Source organism: Gorilla gorilla, chromosome 15 (genome assembly GCF_029281585.2).
Source record: "Gorilla gorilla gorilla isolate KB3781 chromosome 15, NHGRI_mGorGor1-v2.1_pri, whole genome shotgun sequence".
Taxonomy (NCBI): Eukaryota; Metazoa; Chordata; class Mammalia; order Primates; family Hominidae; genus Gorilla; species Gorilla gorilla.
The window spans coordinates 101,095,738-101,122,867 of NC_073239.2; the positions used below are offsets into that span (position 1 = coordinate 101,095,738).

The 27,130-nt window shown below is 36.9% G+C and overlaps 1 long non-coding RNA gene across 1 annotated transcript; it reads right to left on the reverse strand.

Annotated features, from left to right (window-relative positions):
• Nucleotides 1-2,780: 2,780 nt before the first annotated feature.
• Nucleotides 2,781-25,673, reverse strand: LOC129526669 (uncharacterized). Its single transcript, XR_008671393.2, has 3 exons — nucleotides 25,593-25,673; nucleotides 18,989-19,178; nucleotides 2,781-2,891 (listed from the first exon to the last, which is right to left on the reverse strand). It is a non-coding gene; the product is annotated as an uncharacterized lncRNA (long non-coding RNA).
• Between the last annotated feature and the right edge of the window lie 1,457 nt (nucleotides 25,674-27,130).

Here is a 27,130-nt window from a genome sequence, read left to right on the forward strand (position 1 = left end):
AATTTGTACTTACAAGTCTGTTCTTCTGGACTGGGAAATAGCTCTTTATACTGAGCACTCGAGGTACTTTGTATGAAAAGCTCATAGTGTCAGGTTGAGACGAAACTTTGCAGTGGAGCAAGCAATGGAAACCTTTGTAGAGCTAGGAATCTGGAATGAATGGAATCTTACAACTAGAATTCCACTGTGCTGCTCCATTCATCAAGTTCTTAAATACTTCAGGCAAGGACAGGGAAGCATGTATATTTTTGGCCAGTTAACATAACTTGAACATCATTTCTTTCAACTGTATAAAATTATTTCTGCTAATTATCATGTCCTCTGGGATTAGTCTTAAGACTAATAGTTGAACAACTGCTAGTAGCCACCTCTGGGATTTGGTCTCCAGACAATATAATAGTTATAAAGGCATTGGAGCTATTTGTTTAAGGTTTTGCTTTAAAAAAAAAAAGTTATTTATTTATTTTTTGACACGGAGTCTTGCTCTGTTGCCCAGGCTGCAGTGCAGTGGTGTGATCTCGCCTTGCTGCAACCTCCACCTCCTGAATTCAAGCGATTCTCCTGGCTCAGCCTGTCTAGTAGCTGGGATTACAGGCACCTGCTACCACACCCAGCTAATTTTTGTGTTTTGAGTAGAGATTGGGTTTTGCCATGTTGGCCAGGCTGGTCTCAAACTCCTGACCTCAGGTGATCTGCCTGCCTCAGCCTCCCAAAGTTCTGGGATTACAGGCATGAGCTACTGCACTCTACCTATGTTTTGCATTATTTATCAGAAAAAATAAAACACCTGATTTTCACAATTTTGTAAAAAAACTTTTATTATTTAATATAACAATATATATTTTTAATAGAAAGTAACATTTGAAATGGTAGTTTCCATCACTATAAAAGGTTATTTTTCACAGTGTGATTCAGCAGAAACAGGGTTGATGATATTGAAACAATTGTCTCAACAAATTAAGGTAAGTTATACATTTTATCAAGGGTTAATTGGCTTATTCATCATGAGAAAATAAAAAAACAACACAAATGCATACACACATGCATACATTTAACTAAAATGTTATGCACACTATCCTTTCAAAGCATTAGTTTTGGTTTAACTACTCACATTGTATTTTCACTAACCTGAACTTTTAAATTTCTGAAAAAAGTATATCAGCCTTTGATGTAGGCGGCCAGACAAGACACAGCCCTCATATTGGCTGGTGATTGTTTGGTGAATTGAGAAATTTTATTTACTTATTTGATTAGATAAGCTAAAACTATCAAAATTGGGAAAAGTAGTCATGTTTCAACTGTTAAAAATTTACCTATAGCATTTTACTATTGAATAGTGAATTTGTTTACCTTAATTGTGGCCATAAAAAGGTTTTAGGAAAACCTCAAAGGCACAGAAGAGGAATTATTTTATTTCCTGCTTCATTTTCTTTATCCCATTCCTTGCCTACTACAATTACCATTACTGACATAGTTCTGTTTGGAATTTAGCCATGTAGGGAGCAATAAATCTGTGATTGGAACAGAATCTTTGGAAGAAAACATGAGCAATATTTGTAAATATATTAGGACAGGCATAAAGTGAACACCATCTTAAAATACTTAGGAAATGACCCAGGTGTATTACTAAAGGGGAACAAGAGAACAAGAATGAAACTTGGATAAGCAGAGAACCTGATAAATCAGATAAGATAGCTCTGTGCTTTTATCCCTGGATCCATATGTTCTTTCCAAAGAAAAACAATGTGTGACAATTTAGCATTATTTTACACAGCTCAAAGAGGGCCTGAGAATTCCCTACAACAGCTAAATAAAAGCATTTATGAAATTAATGTTGATACATTTGGATTTTATTTTCAAGTTTTGTTCAATTTTATTTAAAAACAAATTTATTTTAAATTTTTTTCAAGAAATATTCTGATATTGAGGATCAGAGGTAAGAAATATTAAAATGTTTTATCTATCAGAAACAAATTATTTTAGTGTTTTTTTGAAATAACCTCTTTCAGTAAACTGCAAGGACCTTGAGGACAAAGAAGAGTAAATTTTGTTTTTACAGTGTGCTATATCCCTCTGCCTTATCTGCTCAGTAATTATATTATACATATATAATTATGATATTATATACACTATATAATTATTTGTATTATATATTTCACATAAATCTCATGAACATGTTTAAGAATATTCGTAACACATCTTTCACCATCATCTGTCACATGCTAAGCAACTCAAGTCATCAGATCCAATTGTTAATTATTCACGTTCATCACTAATATTTGTTTTTTCTTCTTCTAGGTACAGGATAGAATTAGATTTTTTTCACTCACTTCAAGTTAAACTTGGTCATGGTCCTTGCTTTGGGCAATGATATGAGAGCAAAAATAGCACGTGGTACTTACAGACAGAAATGACTGAACAAGCATGTGATTCTCCATGTGCTCTTTCCCCGAATATTTCCATGTGCTCTTTCCCCGAGCTACTCGGGACGCTGAGGCAGGAGAATGGCGTGAACCCGGGAGGCGGAGCTTGCAGTGAGCCGAGATCGCGCCACTGCACTCCCTCCTGGGCGACAGAGAGAGACTCCATCTCAAAAAAAAAAAAAAAAAAAAAAAAAAAAAGAAGCCTACATGAGTGTACCTTTTCTGACCAGATTCTAAATGAAAACCTATCCAAATGACCTTTTAAAAGATTGCAAACCAATGCCTTCTCTCCCAACCTCCTCGATCCCTTTCATGCTGCCTCACATTTTTTACCATAGCACATATTATTTAGTAATATTGTTTACTCACCCATTTGTTCTTGGAAATCTACCTCCCTTAGGTAGAGGCAGGCCCATGAAATCATGGATCTTTTGTTCACCGAGGTATTCCAAGTATTTTGAATAGAGTCTGGTAAATGATAGACGTTGGAAAATTACTTATTGAGTGAATGAATAAAGAATGAATAAATATATCAAACTACTAGTCACATACAGTAAGTTCACCAGAAACATTGTTGACTATTGGTATTGGTAAACATTTCTAGATATTAACCCTCAAAATTGTCTTTATGCCCTTTGCTTTAACCTTAATAGCTTTTAGAAAATAATAGTAGATTGAAAATGGATAATCAAGTAATGCCTGTGGAATCTAATAAAATTAAGTTCATATATTTGTAAACCTGGTTAGTTAGGTATTTTTTGCATGTCCTAATCATTGGACTATTGGTCAGGATGATTTATGGGGTGCTGTAGTAACAAAGCCAACATTTCAGAGGTTTAAAGTGAGAGGGGCATAATAATTATCAATTTTGTTACGAATTGATCTCAGATTGGCAGGGGCTCTGATCAATGTCTTCTTTACCCAAGGACGAGCTAACAAAGCCTCTGCCATCTTAAATGTCATTGATTGTTATAGTTCACGCCATTCTCCTGCCTCAGCCTCCCGAGTAGCTGGGACTACAGGCGCCCACCACCACATCAGGCTAATTTTTTTTGTATTTTTAGTGGAGACGGGGTTTCACCGTGTCAGCCAGGATGGTCTTGATCTGCTGACCTCGTGATCCGCCCGTCTCGGCCTCCCAAAGTGCTGGGATTACACGCGTGAGCCAGCGCGCCCGGCCACACTCATGTAGGCTTCTAGAGGGAGTAGGATGAAGGAGCTATTTGTAGAAATGTAAACAATGTTAAGGAATGTTAGAGCACTTGGTGTCTAGCAACAGCGGAAAACTGGCACTATCCTAAGACCTGAAGGTAAAAGGTCAAAATATTGTTAACTCGAGCCTTGGGAGGGCTGGAGCCATGTAAAAAGAGTCAAGCTGCAGAATTGTAGTTAGAGGAATACACTATCAAAACTACAGGTAGAAAAGCAAGGGAAAGACAGGAAGAAATGCCCCAACATCTCTCTCCTGATCCCCAAGCCATAAAACAAGCAGTAAAGGGCAAAGGACATATCCGAGAGCTGGAAGTGATAGAAAATAACTAGCATTGTGGGCTTTATGGAGAAGGTGACATTTGAGGAAGGTTCGAATGAAGTGAAATAATAAACCATGTTTATATCTGGGGGACAGAGTATTCTAGGAAGTGGAATTAGTCAATGTAAAGATCCTAAAGGGGAAATAGTTTTGACAAGTTTGAGGAACAACAAAATGAGGATGAGACAGAGAACATAAAGAGGAAGGAAATAAGAAGCAAGGTGAGAGAAGTAGCAGCAGTCCAAATCATTTGTGGCCTGATTGGATTTCAGGATCCACTCCAATGAAATCAACAAAGAGTTTGCCTGGCCCAGAAATGGGGAGAGACTGATCACAGTGTTGCAGAGTCTGGGAATGAAGGACTCTAAAACTTGATTGACTAATGTGCTGATGACTTGAAACAACATTTGATTAAAATACTAGAAACTCAACCGACATGTAAATGGCAACCGATAAATGACACTGTAAATTCCTACTGTCTGCCTCATGTCCCAGGACCACATTCTATTATCAAACGTTTTACTTTTGGGTTTTTTTTTTTTTTTTTTGGTTCATAACGTGGCTTTTTGTTCAAAGGTGTTGGTCCCTTGAAGTTAGTTTAAGTTCTGTCCTTTAGAGTGTCATTCTCATCATTGAGATTGTGTTGATTGAGTGTGAATTCCTAATTAATTGATTTTTCCTAGTCATCTAGATCATCTATACCTAGTCAAACACTGAAGTTAACGTGACTAAAATAGCATTTAGTCCCTAAATTTATCTGTTTATTTATTTTTATTAAACACACATGTCGTATTCCATTGTACACAGGCAAGAGGAAAGCCGGAAGTACTGATTTTATCTGAAGGTGTGATACTAACTACTTTCCCAAACTTACTTCTTTCCTTCCTTCCTTCTCTTCTCTTCTTTCTTCTTTCTTTCCCTCTCTCTCCCTTCCTCCCTTTCTCCCTTTCTCTCATCCTCCCTTCCTCCCTTCCTCCTTTTCTCCTTCCTTCATTTCTTCCTTTCTTCCTCCTTTCTTAAATACTTTTGAACATTTTCATTGTGCCAGCATAGCATTAATAGATGACGCACTCTGTACCCTAATGGTACCACCTGGGGAAATGGTGCAAGTTATTTTAGCATGATCACTCTCTTACTCTCTTATCAATATTTCATTAGTAATCTTCAAGAATATAACTACTCTTTCTCTAAGTCAGCCAGCCAGGTAAATGGCTCTAACATCACTATTATTAGACTTGAGGTAGACCATCTAAATTGTCTGGAGACTTCAGAGGTATTTCTTATCTCCATCTGCCACTTCAATTGCAGTTGTCTCCTCAAAAGCAGGGGCTGCATATCTCAGAAGGCTGTCTTTTATGTAATTAAGAATAAAGTGAAGAGAGTCAGAAGGCAGATTTCTTATCCTAACTGGATGTATTAGTCTTCTGGGGCTGCCATAAGAAAATACCACAGACCGGGTGGCTTAAAAAATACAAATTTATTTCTCACAGTTCTAGAGGCTAGAAGTCCAAGATTAAGGTGTTGCCAAGTTTGGCTTTTAGTGAGTTCCCTCTTCCTGGCTTGTAGATGACCACCTTCTTGCTGTGTACTCACAATAGGCTTTGTTTTGTGTGCGCAGAGAGAGACGTCTGTTGTCTTTTCCCTTTCTTATAAGGACATCAGTCCTGGGGTCCCACCCTGATGACCTCTTACCACTATAAACCTTAATTACCACTATAAAGGACCCGTTTTTTAATATAGTTACATGGCAGGTTAGGGTTTCAACATATAAACGTATTGAGGGGAACACAGCTTAGTCTATAGCATTGAGCCTCAGGCTCGTCTTTCATTTTATTTTCTCCTGCATAGCGTTTTAACATTAACACAGTTGGAAGCTCAGGTAGTTGAGTTAGCTGGGACCTCACCAATACACGGTGTCTAGTGGAGGCTCCCCGGATTTGGTGGTGAACCTGATGTAAACATGACGTACCGCTCACATTCCAAGCTCCGAGTGCTGGGTTACTCACTCTGCAGAGGTTTTATAGCTTTTCAAAACCTTTTTTTGTTTTACTAGTCTCTATTTTTAGTATATTTTCTTCTGCTTTTGAATCCTGACAAGGACTCATTCAAACTACTAAGCCGTATATACAATGGAGGTTTAGAAACGTTGGCTTCAGAGAGCTCCGTTATTATTGTCACTTGATCTCACATGTCTTCCCTCAGGCTTGACTGTTTGTAACATGATAGGGGCTTTAGGATCCTCTCACCACCGTTGCCATTATTTCCTTTAACAGCTACCATTTTATTGTGTCCTACTTTTCTATGTTGTCTTTTTGCATTCCTCAGCTTTTTGCTTTCAATAAGCTCTTCACTTATTAAAATTTCCTTAAACTCACTGTCACATCCACTCTGCTTTCTCTTTCATCTTGTTTATGATTATACACAAATTCAAAGGATAATCTAATTTTACTGGGTCACCTGAGAGGGTAATTATTGTAGACAATTGTAACTTATAAGAGAGAGTAAACTCTGATTCTGATGCCATACTAAATCTTATGATAGTCAAAAAAAAAAAAAAAAAGAGAGAGAGAGAGAAAAAAAAAATCCAAGGACACATAAAGAACTTTAAACATCCATAAATTGGTTCTGTATCATGAAATTTCTAGAATTTCCTCTTCTCCCTAAACTGACTCGAACTGTGAGTCATTCACAATGTCTTTGATGGTATTAATCATGTGATACAAGGATTTCAAAATGTTAAAAAAGCGGGAGGGCCACAGGAGATGGAGAGTTGCCAGAAGGAAACTTCTGAGGAATAAAATAAGAAAACCTAAGGTGACCATGGCAAGTATATCAAGATAGAAGACACAGATATTTGAGTCAAAAGATCAAAGACTTAGATGAGAATGTGATTAAGAAACATTGACCCCCCCAGTGCCATTGAAGTTGTGGGAGGTGTGGAGAGAGAAATGGTTTTGTTGTCTTGACTTACAGTAACCAAATTGGAACTTATTTTTTCCATGCCTGAAAATAAGTCCAAGGTCCTCTAAAAAGGAGTAGCTATGGGGTGAAGATGAAGTTTCTAAATGAAGTTTACACAAAAGGGATTATTTTATCTAAATTTCTACATTTGTTGAACTATCTTTGCTGTTGTCATTGGAAAACTAAGCAAACAAAAAAAATGCATTTCATTCTGCAGAAAGAGTTCTGAAGTGCTTCCCTCATCAAGTAATTTAAAAAATGTCTCCCAGGCTGGACATGGTGGCACACACCTGTAATCCCACCACTTTAGGAGGCTAAGGCAGGTGGATCATGAGGTCAGGAGATCCAGACCATCCTGGCCAACACGGTGTAACCACATCTCTACTAAAACTACAGAAAAATTAGCTGGACCTGGTGGCAGGCGCCTGTAGTCCCAGCTTCTTGGGAGGCTGAGGCAGGAGAATCGCTTGAACCTGGGAGGCAGAGGTTGCAGTGAGCGGAGATCACGCCACTGCACTCTAGCCTGGAGACAGAGTGAGACTTTGTCTCAAAAAATAAATAAATAAATAAAATAAAAATAAACAAGAAAAAAATGTCTTCCATTAGCTCAGGGCTCACTCCCATTAATAATAGTAATTTGGTTTGAAATAGTGCCTCTTACTCAAGGAGGTCAAAATTTTTATACATATGAGTTAGTTCATCCCAGAGCTTTACATATAACCACTAAAAATGAAGCACTGTAGAGAAGTTAAAAAAACATTGCACATTTAGTACTTTTGTGATTGTGTGTGTGTGTGTGTGTGTGTGTGTGTGTGTGTGTGTGTGTATGCCGTGATTTATATAACAAATTTTTGGCCTCCAGGTAACAGTTCTGACCTTTAGAGGATTCACTTTAAGATAAATAAATGCATTATTACGCCTATACACCATCAGTTTAAAAGAACAAGACTTTATACCCTATCTCTGATTTATCCTATCCGTTTCTTAACCCATAATAAGCTCCATTATGCTTTCATAACTCTCACTCTCTCAGATTCTCAGCACCCTCCTTGTTCTTCAAAACTAAAACATTCTACCAATATACTTCAATATAACTGTCTTATCTACAAATGCCTGCAGTATTTTGCCTTTCTACCCAAGAAGCTTTAAAATGTGAGTCTATACATTACCAATTTTACAAAACTGGGATGCATAACCAGACCCACCTAAGCCACCAAATCTTTCTTAAGGTCATAGAGCTAGAAAGTATTAGTAGAATGGGACAAGATATCTGCCATCTGAATGTAGCATCTTCAACTTATCAAAAGATGCTGCCACATTTGTGTTCTAAAAAATAACCAGCAGTAAGTATGGTGTATTTTCATTTCTATGGTAAAGAACGTTCGTTCAAAAATCATATGTAAAAGATTTCCAGGTGCATTCTAATTCCAAAATTAATCGTAGTGAAACTTTCTACTTAAAAGCGATAGAAATCTCATTCTAGTTAACAAGAATGGGAAGCCAGTAAACAAGATAATTATTTTTTAATGGCATAGTTAAAAGAAAAAAAACTGATTGAAAAACATCAAATTTGTAATAGGAGTATAAAGCAAAACCAAACAACCCCACCCCCACAAAAACAGAAAGAAAAAAAACAGAAACAAATACTTAGTTTTGTGAACTAGTTTAACTAAGATGTTGAGTACTGACCAGTCTAATGTGAAAGCAAAATTGAGTGGGATTAGAGGGAGCATGATTCCATCTGGCAAATTCAGGCCAACTAAATTTCCCAGCTCCACGGTCACTTAGACCTCTCTGAAATAGATCATCTTAGTAAAGGTTAATGAATGTCAGAATGAACACAACTCCTTTGGAACACAATGCCATTTTTTGTCTTTCAAGCACTTTTTTGAACTAATAACATAAAATTTAAATTTAGTTAAAATAAAAGATAATAAAATTACATATTTTTAATTAAAGTGATGCACCTAAGAAACCCACATATGCCCCCAGATGTCTTCTTGCAATTGAACTGCACTTTCATTAATTAATTTTCATTAATGTAAGATTAGAGAAAAGCTATATTTTATTTGCCCTTTCAGCACAAATGGAGACCCATGGTCTACTTCTTTTAAATTGGCATGCTAAGTAATTACATGCTGATTAATCATATATTTGAATCTTTGCAAATGGCCTTTAATGATAGTCTGCCAAAATGTTTAATAACTTTAGAAAACTCTATACAAATAATCATTTACTCTCTATATTTCGTATATAGAATTACTAGCAGAAAAGTAGCAAACAAGAAGTTAGAAAAACTGGATTCCAGCCTTTAGTCTCTCATTATTTTTGGAGGTATGAGCATCATCAAGTGCATTGAACTCTCCGTAAACCTCCATTTTCATATAGGCAAAGTAGAAAAATTAGAATATGTGACAAAGCCTGGCTGGTTTGCTGATCACTAAATCCATCTACTGGGCACAGCTAGATGATATTCCACTGCCTCCCTTGCAGTCAGGTGTGACTACAGAACTAGTTTATGACCCAAGAAATGTTGGCAGAAGTTACATAAGCCAGTTTCAGACTCTGCTCATAAGCTCTTCTCATGAACAATACTCAATAATTGTTTCCTTTCTGTGGCCATCTTGGAAAGTAATTGAAAATGGTGAAGCATCAAGATTGAACAATTCAGGATTTCTAATTTAAAGATGTTAAGAGAGATTCATGCAGATCATAAACACTCATTTTGAACTTTATATAAATGATATAAGTGGCTATTGTGTTATGTTGTTATTTTGATCTATTACAGCAGCTATTACTAACTCAACTAATGCAGATTGTATCAACTCTTAGGTCTATAAATGCTATTATTTTGTTATTCTATGCCATAAAGACTGAAAGCCCATAGTTTGGAAGACAAAATTAATTTGCTTCTCATTTGTATTTCAGAATGTCAGCAGTAAACATTTGGGTGAAGTGCTTTGGCTTCATTAAAGTCACTTATTTCACAATGAAACAAAACTGTCTTTGGATTTTACAATGTAAATTCCACACAACTTATTATTTTTATTTGTATGTTTTCTTCCAACTTTTGTTTTAGATTCAAGGGGTACAGGTGCATGTTTGTTAGATGGATAAATTGTGTGTCACTGGGGTTTGGTGTACAAATTATTTTGTCACCTAGGTAGTGTGCATAGTACTCTATAGGTAGTTGCTTGATCCCCACCACCCTTCCTCCCTCCACCTTCAAGTAGGCCCGAGTGTCCATTGTTCCTTTCTTTATGTCCATGAGCTTTATAGCTTTGTGTCTTTAGTGCCTACCATTGATGACAAAGATGTTTAATTTTAGAAGAAACCTAGACTAAGAGTCATGTATTACTTTTCCATCAGCGTATAACAGATTATCCCAACATTTACCTCAAAAAAAAAATAGGTTTATTGTCTCACAATTTCTAGACAAGGCTTAGCTGGTCCCTCTACTTCACTGTCTCTCAGAAATTAGCAATCAAGGTGTCTGCTAAGTCTGGGGTCAGTTCCAAAGGCTCTCCTACAGAAGGATCCACTTCCAAGCTAACTCAAGTGGCTACTGGCAGCTCCTCAAGCTCCTCAAGATTTGTGAGACTAAAGGCCCTCCATTCCTTGCTAGCTATTGTCTGGAGCCTCTTCCTCAGGCCCTTGGCACATGGACCTCTCCCATATGGCTACTTGCTTTATCAAAGCCAGCAAGAGAATGTCTACTGGAAAGACGGAAGTTACCATCTCTTGTGACCTAATTACAGAACTGACAGTCCCTCGATGTTGCCACATTCTGTTGACTAGTAACAGATTATTTGAGGATAGGGAATTATACAAGGCTGTTCATACCAGGAGGCAAGGTCATTGAACACTGTCTTAGAGGACTGCCAGAGGTCATCTTTAAGGTTATTCATGATTATTCCTCACAAGTAACAATCTGATGTCTTGGTGAGACATTGGTAAGGCTTTCTTTCTTCCTGTTTTTATTTTTCCCTATTGCAATTAGCCAGTTTGTGGAAAAAAAGACAGAGAGAAAACCAGGGAAGAAAAAGAAGACAGGGAGAAAGAATAGAAAAAGAAAAGGAAACATGGAGAAAAAAAGTTAATTAAAAAATATTAATTTTTTTCTGGCCAGGCGTGGTGGCTCACGCCTCTAATCCCAGCACTTTGGGAGGCTGAGGTGGGCAGAAGAACAGGTCAGGAGTTCGAGACCAGCCTGGCCAACATAGTGAAACCCTGTCTCTACTAAAAATACAAAAATTAGCCAGATGTAGTGGCACGCGCCTGTAGTCACAGCTGCTTGGGAGGCTGAGGTGGGAGAATCACTTGAACCTGGCAGGCGGAGGTTGCAGTGAGCCAAGACCATGCCATTGCACTCCAGCCGAGGTGACAGAATGAGACTCTGTCTCAAAAAAATAAATTAATTTCTATGTATTTCAGTTTTCATAACCTGGTTGTGTCTATTTGAATGAGCAACATAATAGTTACTATGTGGATGTCAAAGCAGTATAAACCCCTGAGAGGGGATGACAGGGCTGAGCTGGCTTATAAAGCTGGAAGATTTATAATGTGAATATTTACATTGAGAGTTAGAAATATAAATAGCTATGAAGAGAATAAGAAGTGGCACTTTAGTAGCAATCAAATAGAATATGAGTGAACTATTTAGGAGTACAGTAACAATACATCAGATCCTGAGAGTACTAGTATATGATCTTGTCAAATTGTGATGTGATTTTTTTAATTGCTCTAATAAATCTCACTTGATGTCAACCTATTCTAATGATGAGGTCTGATGTGTGTGAAATAACAATGCCTAAAATTTATACAAAATTTTATAAACTTCTTTCATATGAAGGATCTTATTTGATATTCATAAACTACCCCCTTTTCAAGATATACAGATTCTTCATGTAACCCCACTATTAAAATCTTCCTTGGCTGGAGGATAAAGTCTAGACTCCTTAGCCTAACTATAAAGCTATTTATGAGTGACATACAACAGCCTCACCATTCTCCTTCCTCCCACTCAATCCCACATCTAGCCACCTGAAACTACCTGTCCCCTGTACATGCTGGTTCAGGCATTTGTATGTGCTCTAGATTAGAGTTTCTCAACATGAGCACTACTGACATTTTTTATGGTAATCTCTTGTTGCAAAGTCTGTCCTGTGCATTGGAGGACATATAGCAGCATCCCTGGCCACTACCGCCTAGATGCTAGTAGCAATCTCACATAGTTATGACAAGTAAAAATGCCTCCAGACATCACCAAATGCCCCCAGGGGGTGGGCATCATCCTCCCTTGAGAAACAATGCTCTATGTATTTTTTTAAATTCTGTTTTCTTGGTCTGAAAAACCCTACTCTAGTTTCTACTATTGACTAACTCTGACATATTCTTTAGAAGTTACCACTGTTGCAAAGTGTTATGGACTTTGTGCACCCCTCTTCAAATTCATATGTTGTAATCCTAACCCCAATGTAATGATATTAGGAGGTGGTGCCTTTGAGAGGTAATTATGAAACAGTAGCATTGCCCGATTCCCCTTGCAAGACATGTGACAGGAGTGTGGCTCGCCCGTTTGGTCACCCCCAACTGCAGCTCAAACCTTTATGGGAAGCATGTAGATGGGCAGGTGCAGAGGCTGGGGCAAGTGCTTTGGGCTCTTGGCCCTGTGGTAGTGTTTAGGGGTGGGTGCCTGCAACCCTAGTGTTACCAAGCTCTTTCAGCTTTGATGTCTGCAAATGACTTGTGTGTTAATCAGCTAAATGGACCCTGGGCCTTATTGCAAAGGCAGAGGGCCAGTGTGACAGCCTTCTGTATCCCAAGCTCTTGCCCAGTGTCACAAAAGAATTAAATCACATGCAGACTCAAAGGATGAGTGCAATATTTTGTTGAGGGGTGGAAGTGGCTCTCAGCAAGATGGATGGGGAGCTAAAAGAGGGGGTGGAATGGGAAGGTGGTCTTCACCTGGAGTCAGGCCACTCAGCAGCCAGATTCTTCTCTGACCACCCCCAGCAGAACTCCCCTCAGTGTCCAGACATCACTCCTCTGTTTCTCTACTGTGTCATTCCACCATTGCTGGTCTGCTGAACTGCTGGTCTGCAGCCTGGGGCTTGGGATTTTTATGGTGGAAGGACAGGGTGCGTGGCAGGCCAAAAGGCAACATTTTGGGCATGAAAACAGGAATGCTTGTTCTCATTTAGGGCCACGGGTATCCAGGCTTGAGAGTGGGGCCTTTGCTGGGGAACCACCCGCTTCTACTCAGCATTTTCCTGTCTCCTGTCCATATCAATTAGGCCAAGAGGGTGGAACCCTCATCAATGGGATTGGAACCTTAGAAGAAGAGACATAGAGCTTGCTTCCTTTGTGTCTCTCTGCTCTTCACCATATGAAAATACAACTAGAAGACAGCCATCTGCAAACCAGGAAGCAGGCCCTCATTAGATACTGGATCTGCTGGCACTTTGGTAGTGTATTTTCCAACCTCCAGACTTGTGAAGAATACATTTCTGTTGTTTAAGCAATCCAGTCCATGGTATTCTGTTTAACACTCTGAACAGACTAAGACATAAATGGGTACCAAGAGGTGTGTTAATGATGTAAAAAATGGCTAGGAATATGGAAGAGGCGTTGGAACTGGATAATGGGGTAGAAGCTGGAAGAGATTTGATGCACATGTTAGCAAATAATGATTTTGCTGTGAAGAGGTTTATAAATTCTGATTCTGATTCTGGTGAGTACTCCAAAAGAAAAGCTTGGTTGAATTGTGTTTGTGTTCCTAGTGTTGTGTGGAAGGTAGAATTTGTGAGTGATGAAATTGTCCACTTATCTGAGATTTGTAAACCAAGCACTCGTAGGGTGTTTTGCTTTCTCCTAAGTTCTTATAGTAAAATGTAGAGGAGAGAACTGAACAGAAGATAGAGCTGTTAGGCAAAATGAAACCAGAACTTAAGGATTTGGAAATGTATCAGCCTGTCCACATTATAAAAAATAAAAATGAGAAGGTGCATTTGAAAGCGAATACTAAGGCTGTGGTAGAGTGACCATTTAATAAGATTAGTGTGGTTGTGAACCATAACCTAATCAGCCATCTCAACAGAAGCCTGGCACAGAGATGGCATTACAGCCGAAGAAACATTTCTAGCTGGAACTTAAGAACAGAGAAAACAGGACAAAATGGAGAAAGACTGTTGGAAGACCCGACGGGAATGGATCATAAGGGCTATTCACCTACAAATATACAACTTTCTTCAAGATAAGGGAAGAAGGACCCTGCACATAATGCCGATATCTTAGGACTGCCACTTCCACTGCACATCCAGAGTGCCTGGGGGTGGGGGGTGCAGGGGTGTCTCCACCTCAGTTTCAAAGAGTAGGACCAACACCCAGCAAAGCCTTGGGGGCAAGGCCACCTGACAGATCCACAGAAGCACAACCTCTACCTGGCAGAGTCACAACATGTGATCCTTGCCTGTAGAGCCACAGATGAAGAACTGCTGCCATAGTGGGTCTTGGAGGAGGCTGGACTGAAGTCCCGGTGAGTCTGGAAGGAAAAGCATTGAATCAAAGGGAATTATTCTCAAGATTTATAACCTCTTAGCCTTTCTAGGTTTTTGGCATTCTTGGGACTTGTGACCTCTCAGCCCTTCCTTCTTTTTCATTTCTCCCTTTTGGAATAGGGGGGTCTATTCTATGCCTGTTCCATCATTGCGTTTTGGAAGCATGTAACTTGTTTGGTTTCACAAGTTGACAGCTGAAGAAAAATTTTACCCCAGAATGAGTCATACTTGGAGTCTCACCCATATCTAACTTAGACAATATTTACATGAGAATTTGGCAGCCCTAATAATATCTACATCACTTACAGGGCCCTTCTTTCTTTATCTTGAAGACAAGTGTGTTCTCTTTAGAGTTGATGCTGAAATAAGTTAGGACTTTGAGGGCTTTTGGATGAAAGGAATATTTTCCCTTCATCTGAGAAAAATATGAATTTGGGAGGCTGGGGTGGAATGTTATGGACAGAATATCTATGTTCCCAAATTCCTATGTTGAAATCGTCACCCTTACTGTGATGATTTTAGGAGGTGGGGCATTTGGAAGGTAATTAGATCATGAGGATGGGGCCTTCATGAATGGGATTAGTGCCTTTAGAAGAAAACACAGAAGGAAGCTTGCTACTTCTCTTTCTCTGCTTCCTGTCATGTGAGGATAAAACTAGAATATGACCATCTGCAAACCAGAAACCATAACCTCACCAGACACTGGATTTACTGGTGCCTTGATCTTAGATTTCCTAGTCTCTTGAACTTTGAGAAAGAAATGTATACTGTTTAAGCCACCAATCTATGGTATTTTCTTTTAGCACCCCAAACTGACTTAGACAGAAGTCTTCTCTTTATTCCATACAGACTCAAAGGGAAGACTTTCTTGGTTCCTCTCTCTATCTGTGCACCAGGCAGAGTGCTCAGGATTGTTTAGATCTTGGTTTCTGCAGACATTAGCTGTATGAACATTGGTATTTTACTTAGTCTGTACACACCTACTTTTTCTTATGTATTGAATAGGGCTGATAATATTTACATAATTTACACTATCTGGAAGATACTCAGTACTCAATATATGCTAGTTAATATTATTACAATTGTGACTTCATCAATTTTTTGAATTGAAACATTGTGATTTCTGGTTCATTAGATATGATAGTATAAATTTGTAAATTCAAAGTTGATATAATATTGTACAGACAAATCTACATAATAACTGAATTCTTCACTATTTTATATTTCTCTTACAACATGGCCACCTTGCAGAAGGGGGATCCCCTTGATTTTCTAAAGGATGATTTTTGTTTAGTTGGATAGAGATAGCTAATGAGTCACACTGGGGCTAAATTTGACCCGTAAAGATAAAATATCTACTGGAAAATGGATTTCATTTATCTAATCATAAACCGATTTTGTAAGGAGGGTTTAATATGGAATTCTTGAGTGCAAAATATTTATATCATACAGTAGAAAGACTACAAATGTCAGAACACACATTAAAAATATCTGTAAATCAGCATCTTGTGTTAACATACTAACCAAATTAGTGAAAACACATGCATAGAGCAGCAAAACTGGGAAGCATTCACACAGACAAATTCCTGAAAAAGTATGAGTAATTTGTAAAATATATTCTTATTTAAAGGAGGTTTGAAGATATGAGTAACTTTTCTTTATTGATAACTCAATTGAGAGTAGCCTTTGAGAATAAGCAGCTTTCAATTTACTTAAAAATTCACCTTCAAAATTAGATAGATTGATGGATGAAAAGAGATCAATGGGAGGCATAATAATGGACCACATCCTTATTCCTGGAAGCTTTGAATACATTACATTATGTGGCAAAGGAGACTTTGCAGATGTCAATAATTCAAGGATTTTAAACTAAGGAAACTATTCTGGGTCATTCTGGGTTCAACATTATCACAAAGGGCCTTAAAAGATGGAAGAATAAGGCAGAAGAGTCAGAGAAGGAGATCTGGCAAGAGAAGCAAGGGTCAGAGTCGGGAAAGATTTGAAGATGCTACACTGCTAGATTTCAAGATAGAGGAAGACACCACAAGCCAAGGAATGTGAGTGGCCTCTAGAGGCTGGAAAAGACAAGGAAATGAATTCTCTCTCAGGGCCTACAAAAAGGCCTGCCAAAGAAATGCAGACCTGCCAACATCTTGATTTTAGCCCACTGAAATCCATTTTGAACTTTTGACCTCTAGAACTGTAAATTAATAAATTTGTGCTGTGTTAAGCTGTGGTGATTTGTTATAGTGGTGATAGAAAAAAATGCAGACTTAAATGATACTCAAATGTTAATTATAGAATAAAAGTTATGGGCATATGGGTAATCACTGTATAATTCTAATTCAGCTGTATGTTTAAAAATTGTATAATAAAATATCTAGAAAATAAATATAAGATTATATCAAAATATATTTAAAAAATAGTGCATTGTGAAAAAATGTATTAAAACTGGGTTAATCGACAATACTTGATAAAAATTGTTTCATGAATCAATTTCTGCATGGGTAACTCATTTGTGTTGCGGAGAACAGCATCTCGCTCTCAAATCAATTTTTCTTCTTTTTTTTTTTTTTTTTTTTTGAGATGTACTCTTGCTCTGTCACCCAGGCTGGAGTGCAGTGGCTCGATCTTGGCTCACTGCAACCTCTGCCTCCAAGATTCAAGCAATTCTCCTGCCTTAGTCTCCCAAGTAGCTGGAATTACAGGTGCCCACCACCACACCTGGCTAATTTTTTTGTATTTTTAGTGAAGATGGGGTTTCACCATGTCAGCCAGGCTGGCTTCGATCTCCTGATCTCAAGTGATCCACCACCTCGGCGTCCCAAAGTGCTGGGATTACAGATGTGAGCCACCACACCCAACCTTCAAATTAATTTTTCTAAGTAGCTAAAGTCACATGCATATTTCAGATTGTTAACACTCAATAAATGCTAAATAGAATATAATGCAATAGAATATACACTCAAAATGGAATTAAATTGCATATCTTATCTGAATTCAGGTGAATTAACCTATGATTATGGATAGTAAAGGTATCATCAGAAGCATGATGTAAGTATGCTTCCTTCTGACTTCCAAATACTAGGTTGAAATTATGAAATCCCACTCCTTTATTACTTTCTGTAAGATTCTCATAGCACTGTCAGTACTAATCACTAGTCATTGTATAGCTAGTCACTCTGAGAAATAGAAAGAAGAAATCAAGTTCAGTATCTTTTATTATCTTGATATGGATTTGAGAATTAAGGACACAAACCAAAATAAATAGGCTTAATTTGTTGTTTCTATTTTAATAGATGTTAGCATGTTTTATATGCCAATTAGTGCAGTGGGCTTTTTTACATTTTGATATAAAAAATGCACAAAAAGCTTTGCCCTGATTTCTCCCTGTAAAAATGGAAACGTTAATAGATCTCTTTAGCAGATACTTCCAGTGTCCTGCTCATCCCCTTTGGCATGTAACCTGACTTTCGCTACCAAAATGAACAATGAGAACACATGGACACAGAGAGGGAAACATCACACACCGGGGCCAGTTGGCGGACTGGGGGCAAGGGGAGGGAGAGCATTAAGACAAATACCTAATGCATACGGGGCTTAAAACCTAGATGATGGGTTGATAGGTGCAGGAAAACACCATGGCACATGTATACCTATATAACAAACCTGCACATTCTGCACATATATCCCAGAACTTAAAGTAAAAAAAAAAAAAAGTACAGGTTTTATACCTGAGAGCTTCCTTTAGCCACCACTTGGCCTAGGACAGGATTGACTGCAAAGTGCTGGGAACTGAAACTCCCAGGACAAATCATTAACCAGTAACATCGGAAGTTGGTGGATAATAGCCCAGCTCCCTGATCCCTCAAATGGGATAACTGCAACATGGTTGGTTCAGAATACCTAAATTTCCCATTGAGTTGAAGCTCCAACTATCTGCAGTGGTAATGTCCTTGAGAAAGCCTCCTTGATTGGCTTCATCTCATTCTCTGTCTCATTTCTCCAAACCCTTACTGATGATTTTCTTGGATTACCTCCCAAATAAACTCAGAATCCCCCTGCTTTGAGAAAATTCAAACTAAAAAGTCCCCCACCCTCAGAAAGGGAATAAAGAAATACAAACCATATTTATAAAAGTCCTCAAAAGATTTTTAATATACTAATACACTCTTTTGGAAAAACTTTTTTAATTGCCTAAGATTTTACTGTCTGCAAAACCAAATATCACACAAATACTTATATTTTGATCCAGTGAAACCGAGTTCTAAAGCCACCATTTTGTGTGGGTGTTCAAACATCTGTCATCAGCAAAACAAAACAAACAAAAATTTAAAAACTTTTTAATGTCTACCTTCATTTGGACAATGGAGCACATGGCTTTAGGCATAGTTCAGTGGGAGAGTTAACTGTGACAACTCATGCATCTTATCTTAGTGATTACAGGTAACAGTGTTAGAAATTTCACACCCACCATCTACCATATCAGTGAGGTTTTCTTTTTCTCTATGTACCTTGGCTTGGCACAGATGACATCGAGTGGGACTGAGAGGTTTGGTCCAGCTGAGACTGATTCTCCTAAGTAGTGTTTATTGCAGTGCAGATGGGAATTCTGATGTGTCTATGTCTCTGCTGCGTGGCCTGTTTCACATAGATGGAAACTGAAGAATCAGGATAATTGAACTGCATGGCTCTTTTCAGCTTCTGTGATACAGGAGAGGAGGGAAGGAAAGGAAGGAAGGGAAGGAAGGAAGGAAGGAAGGAAGGGGAAGGGAAGGGAAGGAGGGAGGGAGGGAGGAAGGAAGGGAAGAAAGAAAAGAGGGAGGGAGACAGGGAGGGAGGCAGGAAGGGAGGGAGGGAGGAAAGAAAGATAAAAAAACACTTGAAAATATACTTAATTTTTATATTACTTTCTATTATCTTAGAAAGCTTTCAGCAGTAGGAAATAAAAGCTTAAAAAGTATTGAATTTCATCAATGGTTAATATGAACCTAGAAATGACTTTTATTCCTGTATCACAGATTACAGAGGCTTGTCCATGAATGAAGAACAGTCCTATCCTTTATTAGAGGGTGAGAGGGCTCCTGATGCTGTGTTCTGTCAGAAAAATGCTGAAGTGGATAGACACACAGGTCACGAAGTCAGCTTATTCTTTATATACAGGAAATAGTCATTGGGCCTGAAGGATATCACTCATTGACCCACTATATTTCTTCAGATACATCTTTGACTTACTTTCTGGCTTTAAATACATGAGAGTGACACAGTATCAGGCTTTAGAGTCTTAATAAACATCGATTATTTGGCCTTGCTAGGCATTCCCTTTTTCTCTGATAAGAGGAAACCAGCTTTCATTTGGGAGATTTTTCTAATTTCCTTATATCATTATTGTGTGCTGAACTGATGGAATTTGCAGTTTAAAAGCGTTCATTCACCTGTGGTTGGACAACGTAGGCTGATTCCATATTCGCAGTAGCCAAGATATGGAATCAACCTAAGTGCCCAACTGGGGATAAAGAAAATGTGCTATATATACACAGTAGAATACTATTTATTCATGAAAAGAATGAAATCCTGTCATCTCCAACAACATGGATGAACCTGCAGGACATTATGTGAAGTGAAATAAGTCACACATAGAAAGGCAAACATCACGTGATCTCACCGCATATGTGGAATCTTAAAAAATCAACCTCATAGAAGTAGCAAATAGAAAGGTGGTTACCAGAGGCTGGGGAAAGGAGGGGAGGGCCATGGCGAGTCAGTCAATGGGTACAAAGTTACAGTTAGAAAGGAAGAATAAGTTCTGGTGTTTATTGCACAGTAGGGTGACAGTAGTTAACAGTAAGGTATTGTATCTCTCAAAATAGCTAGAAGAGAGAATTTTCAATGTTCCCATCACACACAAAAAAACAGAGGTGATGGATATGCCTATTGACCTGATTTGATCATTACATGGTGTATATATGTTGAACATCACATCGTACCTCATAAGTATGTATCATTATGTGTCAATTAAAAATAAAAATTAAAAACATGCTTAAAAGTGCGTATTTTAAAAAATCCATCTTCTTCTTCCCTCCCTACCCTTCCCTAGCCAAGTGCATGACCCAAACAAGATCACCAGTGGATTCTGCTGAAGTAATGTCTTCACCAGTCTTCATTAGCTCATGTCCTAGCCCCTGCTAGCCCTGGCTTCTGTAATTCCCAAGCCTGTTTTATTTCAATTTTGCAAGTTAACCATTATTCTTCCCACACATTGATCAGATCATCAGAGTCTATTTATGTCTCTTGAAAACGGTAAGTCCTATCTCTCATTAAGGTGTTTTTTTTTTTCTCTAATATGCGACCTGATGTTTCCTTTTATTTGGCCAGTAATTTGGTTTTAAAAACATTTTTTATTTTATTCTTGCTTTGTGTTACAGGTAAATATCTTCTAATTTTTCCTCGTATTTAAAAAAAAGATGAAAAGTAAATGAATAGTTGCTCTTTGCCAAGAGCTGTAGTCATTTATTTATATATGTTATTTATATATATTTATATATGTTGTTTTAATATAAAATATATATTAATATGAAATATTTTAATGTATATATTTACGTATTTTAATATGAAATATTTTTAATACAAAAATATATAATATATGTGTTATATATATATATGAAATATATATATAAGTTCCTTTGGTCTTCTCCAAACCTAAATTGATGTATAATATTGTTTTAACATGTTTTTCTTATTTTATTTTTATTTCTTATTTTATTCTTATTATTCTCTTAATAAAAGGCTAAGTACAAAGCATAAACTAGAGAAATAGTTAAAGGCACAGAAAATACATAAGGTATAATCAACATATATGTATTTGTATTTATATTCATTTATTTCAGTACTTTCTGTGTTCTGAACATTCAAACATGGCAAAAACTAAAGATATTGTCTGCATTACTTAAATTAATATTAATTTACCTTACTCTCCAGATCAATAAACTGATACTCAGATACAGTATGCAGTTTGTCTAAGGCCATCTATGTCATATAGAGACCAAATAGCAGAGTGAGAATTTGAACCCAGGTCTATAGGACTACAAAACCAGTCACAGGTCTATCTAGTTCTTACAAAAGAACCTTCTGTAAAGGGCGGTATTCTGGAGATATTTATTACCTTTGGATGTGCTCATGAGACATATTAAAATATGTCTAATTTTCATTATAGAACTATTTAAGCTTAAGAAAAACAGGAAAGAAAAAAACTGTTTATAAATTCTCAATGACCTTTAAAGCAGAAACAGTTGCTGGGTTACATTGATCTTGAGTGACTACAGGCAGCTCTCTCAGGTGGACGGACATTAGATTGCACATGCATTGTCATCTCACCCTTCGAAAGAGCATGAAGAAAGCTGTAGGAAATAATTTATTTCATTTTTAATACAAATAAATGTCATAATGCAATATTTAATGACAGCCTTGATTGCATTCACTGATAAACCTGGTTCCTGAATTTCTATTAATAGTTACAAATGACTCCAATGAAACTTTGTCCAGGTCCTCACCTTTGAATACTGTTTTTGAAATAATACATGGATACATTTTGAGGACATCTACCCATATACCCCTAATGTTGACTTAAATCATTTTAATATACTGTTATACAAACAAATGTAGAGATGGATCTAGTTTTAAATGTCTTATGCTTATCATTCTTATGTAACCAAAAAACAAAGAAATATATAAACATTAACTCCAAGCCAACCTACAAAATCAGCAGTTTTCAAATTAATAACATTAATGTAATTCAAGGGATCGTATAGTTTTAGAGAATTTAAATTGCTGCCCAAGTGTGACTATGATAATATTGTAGTTAGACAGAATTTTGAATTTGTTTTGTGTTTACCACTTAGCACTGTGTGGGCATAACACAGATTTTTCATCACTTAAAAAAAAATTAAATTTCTGGGAAACTTCAATTCAAATATGGTATGAAGTCATATATTCTATCACTTTTCAGTATATATCATGAATATAAGTCTGCTTTTAAATTGATTAATTAATTTGCCTTCTATATTTTGATGGAACCATTTAGCACCAACAATATCTTTAATAATGAGACGCAATGTGTTAGTTTCAGTTTTCCCACAGCAGACTGATAAAGGCTAACATATTAATGGCTTATTCGGAAAAATGATTTCAGAGAACCAGATTAAAAGGTGTTGGAGCAAACAGGACAAGACAAGAAGTTCATTCAAAAATGTGTTACTGATTGGTCACCTCAAGAGAAGATAATTTGGTTAGCCCAAGAAAGTTTCTAAGAAGCCTTCTGGTATGTCTCAGAACCACCCACCACAGAAGTAAAAAGGAAAATCATTTATCTGTTGGTTCAGTCTCCAACACATAAGTGCTGCACATGCATGATTGCCAAATTCTTCATGAAGAACACCCTGTGTCAGAGGATCTCTGGGCAGCAAGTCAGAGGACCTGCTGTGCATTGTCAAGACACTGTCAGATCACACTTGTGCCAAGCTGCACAAAGCCTCCATGGAATTATGCATAACAGAAATGGCTGAAATAAGATATAAGGCCAAGAAGATTTGAAGCCATACACAACAGAGTTTTCCATTCACTCAGTCACTGAAACATTAAATAACCTGTAATATTATATGTTTATATGATTAAATCAGTCAGGAGACATTAAATTTTTTTTTTCAGACAGCACACATGGACACCCTGTTGAGAAACATTCATGGTATAGCTTATTCATGGGTGTTTCAAATGATCACTCTATCATTTTAACTGTAATTCTAGGATTATCTGTACTACAGTTACTTTGTAGACATTTTTCAATGCAAACTCTCAAAAACTACAAAATTTTTTTCTAAGTAGCTCATTCTTTTAACTAAATTTCATGTATTTTGTCAAATTATCTTTTGTGTGTTGTGCTATACTCTGAGAATTTAAAAAGTGATCAAGTAACAAACAATAGAGTGTCCCACAATTTTATTGGAAAGACAAGCACCTACATCAAAAATTGTAATTGGAACTAATAGGATTCTATAGTTGACACATGTTCAAAATTGTTATGAGACCATAATATTTGTTTTCTACATATAAAGAGTCTATTTCAGATATATAATTGGCCTTAAAAGATAAGTGGGTTTATTTCAAATATATTACAACAACAACCTAGATGTGCTACCCTTGGGAAAATAATATAAATTTGCATGGTTAATCAAGTTTGAAATTTTTATCTGTGGCCCCTGAAGTAGTGAGAGGGAGAAAGTATTCCCTTGACCTAATTAGCATAATAAGTCCAGGCATGCTACATATGGTTAGGGCAGGGAAACCTCTTCTTAGCTCATGATTTAGTCCACTTGGTGTTGCTATAACAAAATGGCACCAACTTGGCAATTTACAGAGAAAAGAAATGTACTTTTTATAGTTTGGGAGGCTGGTAAATTCAGTTATCAAGGTACCGGGATCTGGTGAGGGCCTTCCTGCTGTGTCATCCCACCGCAGAAGGTAGAAGGGCAGGAGGGAGAGCAAAAGTTAAAGAGGCTAAACTCATTTTTATAACAAGCCCATCCTGAAGATAACTAACTCATTTTCACAATGATGACATTAATTTAATCATGATGGTGGAATCCTCATGACCTAATCACCTCTTTTTAGGCCCCACCCATTGACACTGCTGCACTGGGGTTTAACTTTTCTATGCATGAATTTTGAGAGACACATTCAAACCATCACAGCTCAATGCAAGTTAAATTAGATCACGAGAAATGGCATTGTAAGCTTTTAAACTCATGCTTTATCCATATTTTCCACATAAAATTAGATGAGCTTGAAAAAAGAGACTCTGAATTTTTGCTGGAATCATTGTTTTCTGATATTTTTAACCAGATAAGTGTCATTCTAGATTTCTAGTATTAAAACCACTTTCAGTAAAATAAGTTAATAATATTGCTTCTCTACCAAATTAAAAAGATATTTTCTACCATAGTTATGTTTGACCTTGCCAAAATATAAATAAATACATACACACACACACACACACACACAATAACACAAATACATATGTATAGCTATATGTATAAATATATATGGTTGCAGAGAAGTATTTCCAAGCAGTAATGAGTATTAAGAATAAAAGTGCTTTTTGGCATCTAATATTTTGCAATAATTTCAAAAAAAAATCAATGAAACGTTCTGCCTCCTGGCAACATTAAAGACTAAATCCAAAGCCTAATGAAGCATAATATTATTGAATAAATTACTTCTGTTTGTGTTTTCTTTAATATGGCTCTGACAGCCAACTGCTTTCAAATACAGCCATTTGTTCTCACTGTGTTACTTTCTACAAATAATAGGGTGTTATTGCTATCACTCTTGTGCTTCTTTGGTGGCATTTTTGATGCATGTAAAATAGTCTTGATCAGAATAAACTTCTAAGACATATGTCTTAATTACAGAAATGTTAAACTCATTAAATTGCAAAACATTTTATGATTTCTGAGGTGAGAATACTGAAGCCATTGAAATGTGGCTTTATATGTCAATGTTGCCCATCTCTGTTTCAATAATTTAAAGGCTGCAATGATTTAACTTATTTTCAGGTAATGCAATTTATTTGTGTATTCACTTCTATCTTTGCCTAAATTGAAACAAAACAAAACAAACATAGAACAAAAATAATTACCCTTTAATGCATCCTGTCTTAGTCTGTTGGGCTGGCATAAGAAAACCCCATTAGGCTCGGTGGCTTAAACAACAGAAATTTACTTTCTCACACTTCTGAGAGCTGGAAAGTCCACGATTAAAGTACCAGCTGATTTTATTTCTGGCCAGGGTTCTCCTACTGGCTTGCAGATGGCTGCCTTCTTGTGTACTCACATGCCAGAGAGGGAGAGGTCTGGTGTCTCTTCCGATTCTTACAAGGGCACCAGCTTCATCAGGTTAGGACCTGACCTTTATGACCTCATTTAACCCTTATCGCTTCCTCCCTTTCTCCAAACACAATCACACCTGGGGTTAGGGCTTCAACATAAAAATTTCAGGGGGCATAATTCAGTCTCTAGAACTTTCTTAAGTCTGAAATTTATTTTTAATAAACTCTGCAATGCTTACCTCCTATTCCACATAGTCCACGGCCATTGTGACCTCTTCCCTCTTCTCTAGAAAACTTCGTTTTAATAATAATTCATCTTGTGGAAGATAAAGATTTTGATAATAGTTAGGAAAATGCACCTGAATAGCTACCATTTATTTAGCAACTATATATAATATGGCAATTACCCTGTGTCCATTGCCTCATTCAAACCTCGTTGCTTCTCCATGACATATATTTTATCCTGTACATTTTCCAAATGAAGGACCTGAGGCATATAGAGGTTACTGACTTTTGCATAATCTGAATCACTCTTCCAGTGATCTTTCTTCATTATTTATTTCTAACATGTTAAAAACAACGAGAGCTCTCAACAATGTTTACAACTCTCTTGGGGGAAATTATCTGCCATATTGTTACATTTTTCACTTTCAAACTGATGCTACCAGTGTGATCATAGTCCATTTTAAAGATGTGAATATGTATTATATCTTCAATATGGAAGTTTTAGAGATCCTTTTTTGTATTATTTTAGTTATTTAGTATACATAAAGAAAGTGAGAGAGAGGTGGGTGATATTTGACCGTCTTCTATTAAAACATATGTCTATGTCTAAAGTTTAAAAACTCTGACCTTGAACTTTCTCCCAAGAGGCTTTGGTTTCCAGGAATATGCTTCTGACGGTTCCGCTTATGATGTGGTGAAGTTGAATCATTTTCAGCATCAATATGTGCCCTGAGATAAATGGCTTTTCTTTGTTTTAAGACAGTAGAACATGGCTTGTTGGTTATTATTTCTTTTGGTGAGATTTTTTTTTTCTATTCACTGGCACTTCTCCAGTGATTCATCCTTCAGGAAAAGAAAACTTGCCAACTCATTTTTCATCCCTGTAGTTTCTACTTTCACTCCCAAATATAACAGTTGACAACTTACATTGGACAATTGTACATCCATAGGATACCGAGGCTTGGAACCCACACCTCAGTAGAAAAATCAAGCAAAAACTTTTCAGTGTAGGTGGGATTAATCACAAATGAAACTGCAAGTTTTGAAATGAGTCACCACGACATTTAGACCCATCTTGGTACAAAATAAGGTAAAAATAAAAATGCAATAATTTTAGTACCGAAAAAAGAAAAAATAGATGCTACCTACTAATTTATAAAAATTTACTACTTTTCTCATTTTCCAGAATTCAATTATCTTGAAACTTTAGGGCTCTTTTCCTCTCAACATAAATCTTGTGATACACTATGAAAATCCTGTAATGAGTTGAAATACAACTTTCTAAAAAGCTGGATGCATAAAGTTACGTATTTTCTAGTGCAATGATTAGACTTGGTTCCTAGTAATGAAGTGACCTTGCCTATTGGCTTTGGTCTACATGCCCAGGACAAAACAACAACAACAACAACAGAAACAAAACAAGGAAACATAAACAGAATAGAAACCTCTGTATCTCAATAGCCGCATCAATCTGCTCGAGCTGACATAACAAAATTCTTCAGACTGAGTGGCTGAGACAACCGAAATGTATTTTCTCACAGTCCCAGAGACT